Source organism: Rattus norvegicus, chromosome 10 (genome assembly GCF_036323735.1).
Source record: "Rattus norvegicus strain BN/NHsdMcwi chromosome 10, GRCr8, whole genome shotgun sequence".
Taxonomy (NCBI): Eukaryota; Metazoa; Chordata; class Mammalia; order Rodentia; family Muridae; genus Rattus; species Rattus norvegicus.
Window position 1 is genome coordinate 35,411,438 of NC_086028.1, and position 7,073 is coordinate 35,418,510.

Below are 7,073 nucleotides of genomic sequence, written 5' to 3' on the forward strand. Positions count from 1 at the left end.
AGAGGTGGAAACATGGAGATCAAAAGATCAAGGCCATCCTGGACCCTCTGTGAGCTATTCCATTGTGTGGCTCAAGGCTCCTGAGGCTGGAGAATTCCAACAGCATGGTGGATGCTAGGGGAGCAGAAGTTTGAGGTCATCCTTGGCTACATAGTTAGTTCAAGGCCAGTCTGGGCTACACGAGACCTTATCTTAAAGGGGGAAAAGCTGGAATTTTAAGGATCTCGAAAAGAAAAAAAAAAAAAAAGGAAGGCACCAGGAAAATATTTGTGTAAAAGAGGAAGATCGAACACCAACAAATCTGAAACCGCCTCTCCCGAGCCGATGTCTCCTCGTTTAAGGTTTAATTGAGTCCACGTTCATTCCCTCTCCCAGACATCTCGAAGGTGACATTCTAAATGTTTACACTTGTTTCGTCTGTCTTTTCACCGAGTCCCGCCCCCCTGCCTCCTCTCCCCGCTTCACACTTGCCCTCGCCTTGCCCACACAGGCTCGTCTTTATAGTCACACACGTGTACACCATCTTTATATATGGCTTGCCTCGTCTGCCAGACGCAGAGATGAAACAGTCCCGAAAACAGCTGGAAAATTATGCAACCCTGAGGAGCCTGGGCCCGTGTACATCCTGTACTGTGGGGCTGCAAAGCGTTCGGAGGTTGTTACCAGTGAGGCTGGAAGCTGCTTTTTTTTTCTCTTTCTCTCGAACAACAGCTTGCTTGGTGGGGTAGGCCTCCTGCAGAAGGCGTTTTCTCTGGGAACCTTAACTTCCCTTGCAGAGGAGAAAGGAAGGGTGACTGTTAGTGAGAGCTAGCTGATGGGACGGAGGCCAATGCCAGGGCCAGTGGGGCCCAGGCCCACAGCATAGCAAACCGGAGACCTGGGATACATGAGACCCTTTCAAAGGGGGGAAGATGAAATTTTAAGGGTTGCTAGGAGAAAAAGAGAGAAACCTTGTGTTAAAGAGGAGGGCCAAATACCACAGGGTTAAGTTGAGGCCTGGGGTGCAGTCTTAGCCAAAGCTTGGCCCTAAGAAGGTCAAGGTTGGCCCTAAAAAGGTAAGGTTGGGGGGATATAGCAGATTAAACTGTGGGGTTCAGGAGACTAAAGACGGGGGTCACTTGAGGCTGATGTTGGGGACCTGGTGAGGCCAACCCTTGGTGCTGAGTAAGATCAAAGGTCTGGCTTCCATTTGGGTCTAAACTGAGGTCTAGGGTTCTCTTATGTAAAGTCCGGGCATCAGTGAGCCTGAGTCCTAAAGCCCAGGTGGCCAAGCTATGAGGTCGTACAAGACCAGACTTCAGGGTCCAGTTTAGTCGTAGGCTGAAGGCCAAGGTGCAGTGATGTCAAGGTTCAACATCAGGATCAAGGTCGGAGGTCCAGCCAGGCCCAAGCCGGGGATCCAGTGAAGCTGAAATTCACACCACAGCAAGTTCAAGCTGTTTGTCTGAGACCAAGGCCCCAGTTCAGCTTGAGCTCCTGGGCCTAGCGCTGAGGCTGCAGGTCCTGTGAGTCCGAGGCTCACTTAGGGTGAGAGGGAGAGCCGGCTCTCAACAGTGATGGCTTGTTTGAGAACTCCCCTGGGTTCTTCAGTTCTCACACAAAAGGAGGACTCAGGTGAGCAGAGCCTCCACTGTTCAGAGTAAGCTGGGTCGTTCCTGTGGCTGCCTGGCCCTGGGGCTTGTCCCTTCCTCAGTGGCATATTCCACTGTTTATGGATCCTGAAGGAAGCTATGAGATTTGTTCATCAGGCTTAAAATCTCCACTGCCGGGACTGAGGAGGCTCATCCATCGCACAAGCCTGAGTACCTGAGTTTAATTCCTAGCACCAACAAAAGAAGCCATGTGTGCTGGCGATAGCCTCAGAGCTGGGGAGGCAGAGACAAAAGACTCCCTGGCCAACCATTTTACAAAATCAGCAAGAGACTCTGTCTCGAAAACTGAGGTGCAGAGGGATTGAGGACACCTGAAGTTGACCTGTGGTGGCCACGCATCTGCAGATACATGCCTGAACTTGGTGGAACACACACACACACACACACACACACACACACACACACACACACACACACACACACACGCACACACACACACACGCACACACGAAGACAAATCTTACAGCCACAGTCGGGGGTCCTGCGGAATAGGGTGTGACGTGGGCTGAAGGCAGCTCTCCCTCAGAGGGTCTACAGAGCAGGAGGGAATGGGAAGGGCTTCAGGAGGAAAGTGGCCCACAGCATGGACATGGAGAAGGACACACTGGGGAAGCACTGCCCATCCCTGGCACAGGGCTTTACTTAGGACAGAAGTCTGGGCTCCACAGGGGTAGGAAGTGATGTGGTTCCCTGCTGCTACCCTGAACAGGCCAGTAGCCCCCCACCCTATGTCTACAGCTCCGATCCATGGCTGTGAGACACAGGGCAGGTGAGGACACAGCAGAGCTTGGCTGGCCACTGTCTGAAGCCAGAGACAGCTTGCAGCACAGACCCCGCCGGGGTTGCTAAGGAGTCTGGAGGCTCAGCTGAGAACTGGAGGCTGCCCTGCTGCCTGGCCCTTCAGAAAGGAGATGGGAAATCGCCATGGGGGAACGGCGGCTGCCTGAAAGTCATTCGATTTCCTCTTTCTCATTTTCAGAAATGCAATTAGGGAGGCCGGAGCACCATGTGGGCTCTGCAATGCATGGCTACGAGCTAGAGTTGCGGGCGCGTGGGCGTTCTTGGGCTGCAGGTTGGTGAGCATCTGGAGGCTCACTTGTGTTTGCATCGCCACACCGGTGCGGACTGGCCTGTGCCCATGCATGCTCACTCTGAAGCCTTACCCCAGGTCACCTGGGCAGGTCGCCTGTCAAGGGCTTCTAATTTTCTCCCTGTTTTTCATTGATATCCCCTCACGCACCTTGAAATGGACAGTTGTCCTGGGAATCCTCGAATCTCCCGTCCCCTGCCCCACCCCATGCCCCTCCCTCTCAGCAGCTCCTGCTTCTGTCCTCAAGTTTAGAGGGCCCTGGAGGGCGTTCCTGTCCTGTCCTGTCCGAGCCACTCTCAAACTCTAAGCAGAGACAAGATCTTTTAGTGGGCACTTTAGTAAATTCTGGCAACCCGATGCTACAGTGGAGGCCGTCATGTGGCATAGTTCAGGTGCCAAGGGTTGGGATCACACTGAGGCTACAGAGGAGGCCAGGTCCCAGTCCCTGCCCACCCCGTGGTGGAACACAGAAGTGGCCAGTAGTAGAGCCAGCCTAGGGCAGCTAGATGTCCCTTCCCTTTGCTTCCTTTCTCTCCCCGCCTCTTCTCCCCAATTCCCTCCCTCTTCTTGTTCCTTCCTGCCACTACCACCTCTCAGAGGCAGAACCACACATTTTCATGGAAATTCTTTTGATTTTTTTTTTTACAAAAATGCAAGCACATAATTCAAGATAAAAGAATAAAAGAAAAAAAACTCCATGGGCCCCCAGAGGAGAGCCCCAACTCGCCAGTTAGCATCACTGTGTTTTAAGCAACTGAAATGATTCTACTTCTACCTCAGGCTTACCAGAAGGAGGCTCCAGTTCTTTGAGAGTAGTGTCTGGGCACCACTATGCTGTGCTGAGCACTGGAGATGAACCCCCATACTCTTGTGGATCACCATGCCGGGACTTCATCTTCTTCATCGGGAGAGCCTCACATCATGAGGATGAGGGCAAGGTGGGGCAGGGAAGATCTTTGCCGAAGTGTGTTGCTGACTAGCAAGCAGAGCTGACTTCCAGTTCTCTTTCGACTATAAATGTTCCATCAGGAAGAGGCAACCAGAAGCCAGAGTCTCAATGAGGGTATCTTCTTCCCAGAGAGAGCATTTTGAGATGAACCCAGTCTCACTTTATGCCTTTAACAAAACGCCGACACTGGAGACTGGCGAAGCCATATCCTGCCCTGCTCTGCCTCTGGTCCCTTAGCTCCCTCTGTTCCTAACTTCATCCTACTGCCTTCTGCCTCCATGCTTCTCCTGGAGATGGAAGGCTCTTTTCTGCCACAGGGCCTTTACACACTCCACTCTCTGCTGAAGATACTCATTGCTTGGGCAACCCATTTTGGTAACCCCCCCTCTCCCGTCAGTCAGCAGCCCACACCTCTCTCCAGCTTCTTCCTCTTTGTCCCATGCAGTCTATCACTTTAAAAAAAACTCCACATAGTATGTATCTTATTTTATCTACTGAAAAAAAAAAAGAACTTCTTATGGAATTTCTCATCCCACAAATACTGGGTATGCATTTGTGCTCTTGGCTGTATGGTCAATTGCTCGACTTGTGCAGTGCGGGCCCTCCTTTCCCCAATGCTAGGGGTTGGGTCTTCAGGCAATGAGGGGAGTTAAAAAGCCATGGTCAACATCTCCTGAGAAACATTAAAGGTGCAGACAGACGTTTCGGATTCTCTATTATGCTGCAAAGGTAATACATATTCAGTAGTCACCATGATTTGAGTTTTGAATTTGGATCTTTTCCTGGGCTGGCGAAATGCAAGTCCTATCCTCTCTCATGATGCTGGAGATCAGCCATGGGTGTTCTCTCTCTCTCTCTCTCTCTCTCTCTCTCTCTCTCTCTCTCCCTCCCTACCTCCTCTCCCCCTACCCCCAGACAGGGTCTCAGGCTGATCACCAATTCACTAAAGAATTGAGGCTAGTCTTGAACTTCTGATCCTTTGGCATACACTTCGGGCACTACTGTGCCCTGCTTATGTGCTTCCAGGGATCAAACTTCGTGCAAGGTAGGTAGGCACTCTGTTGACTGAACAATATCATTAGCCCCGAGTCATGGTCTTCATTTTAAATTCACAAAGGGTCATCTGATGAGGCCCTTTGTAAGTTCAGGGGCGTCTGTAAGGACCCCAGTCTGCACGGCAAGCCTTCATGGTGCCCGCAGCCACACTATGGTGCACTTGTTCTCCTGTGGATCTGCTCTGAAACCTTCACATGTGTTAAACCATTTCAGTGTCAAAATATGCTATGATGTACAGGAAATCACACCCATATAGTTAAAGAAAAGGCCACTTGGGGAGGTCAAGTGAGGGTCCCAGAGGTTTCGACACTGCTGGAACAGCCTGCTTCAGGACCCCTTCAGGAGTGGAAACCACCTATCCTAGTGAGCAGAAAAGGACTCCTCCCTTCTGTAACCTCAGCAAGCAAGGCCCATGGTGCCTTGGGCAGCAAAACCCCAATGGGGAAGAGAGCCGAAGTTGGAAAGCAGCCTCTTCCAAAGGAGCCTTCACACGGGAAGTAGTCTGACTAGGGAATGGTTCACATCTGTTCTCTGTTGGAGGTGGCTATGGGTGTCTGATCCCTGTGCTGCTATGGGGACAGGGCCTTCACCAGATGAGTCACTGTGGGGTGTTATCCTGGTAGCACATATCTGAGCAGAGGGAAAGTCCAGAGGCTTGGTTTCAATTATGTGGCACCCAACAGGGAGGACTGTGTGTACGTAGGTCTGGGAGGGATGCTGATGTGTGTGGGGAGGGTACAGGCTGGAGCCAGGAGGTGGGGGCTGATTGTAGAGCTAAATTAGAGGGCAAGGGAGTCAGGGACAGCTTTGATGTGGTAAAAAAAAAATGGGAAGGGCCCAAATCTGTTCTGGGATCTCTGGCTGAGGGCTTGTCCGTGTGGCAAGTGGAATGGGGCTTTGGAGGGTTGGAGGTGGAGGTCATTCTGGGTGGGCAGGGCTCTGAGGTGATCTGATGGGGATGTGTAGCAGAGCTGCAGTTACAGGCTAGAATAGTCCTGCCTGGGGTCACAGACTTACAGAGTCTGCCACCCCTGGGAAAGGGTGAGACTGCCTAAGAAGGGACAATCCTAGGGATAAGACCTGACTGTCAGAGGACAGTGTAAGAAAAATGTGTTACCCTCTATGCCCACCCCTGAGCTGCCTGGAGCCAACAAAGCAAACTGCCCCCGGAGAGATGGCTCAGTGGGTAAGGCGTTTGCTGTGCCAGTATGTTGTGTCCTTGGGACCTAGAGCACAGCAATGTGTTCGTCAGGGTCAGGGAGGCAGTGACTGGAGGATGCTTGGGGCTTGCTGGCTTGTAAAGTCTCACCTTCTTGATATGGCTCCACTAGGGGTAAGGGACTTGGCCTAGAAGAAGCAACATCCTAAGGACAAAGATAGGGCTGGGCGGGGCCATGGGCTGAGTGCCTCAGACTTTAAGGAGTGATGGTGTGAGCAGAAGGTTTTGTGCACAAACCCTCTAGAGAGGTAGAACGGGCCCTTCGCATTTTATGTATGGGTTGAGGAGTTCTGCACAATCTACCACTGATGTAGTGTAGGAGACACAAAGTCATGTTGGAAAACATCTTCACCAAGGACAGGAGCATGTCCTGGGACTGTGTGCATTCTTCTCTTTTTTGTGTTTTTATTTATTCTTTGAAATTCTCATACATTTATACCGTGTATTTTGGTCATATCCACCACCATCCCTTTCTATTTCCTCATAGTGCTCCCACCCCTTGGTGCTCCCACCCCATCACCCTCCCAACCTCATGTCCTCCATGTTTCACTGTTGCTATCGATAACCCCAGAATCCAAATAGAGCTTCCTGTGTGGCATTCTTATTTGGAAAGAAAGGCAGATGAAGCAGGTGCTGCAGCATGGACACCCAATATCCATTCCATCCCGGGCTTCTCCAAGGAGGCCCCCACTCCTGCCTGCCAGCCACTGGTTGACTCAACCTCAATCCTCCAGTTAGCTGACTTTTCAGGAGGGTGACAAGACACCTGGATGTCTGTTTTCCTAGCCATCCAGGACAAAGATGAGTCCCAAGTATCAGTGCCCTGGATGTCATGACTGACCTCGGGAGCTGCCGGTCCCACAGACTTCTTATAGGGGACACATTGGATTTCCCTAGGATGCCTATGCTGCGTTATTTGTAGTGGGAAGCACTTGAAGAGACCCCGAGGCCTTTAAGGAAGAAAGTGGTAGACCAGATAGTCCTGCACCCTGGTCCCTGTGGGAGGCCAGACACAGGTAAGTTTAGAGGTATAGACCTTCTCCCAAGTGAGCCTAGACATCATTGCCTGTCACACTCAGGTGTCTCTTTTGAAGTTCTGCCTTGCTG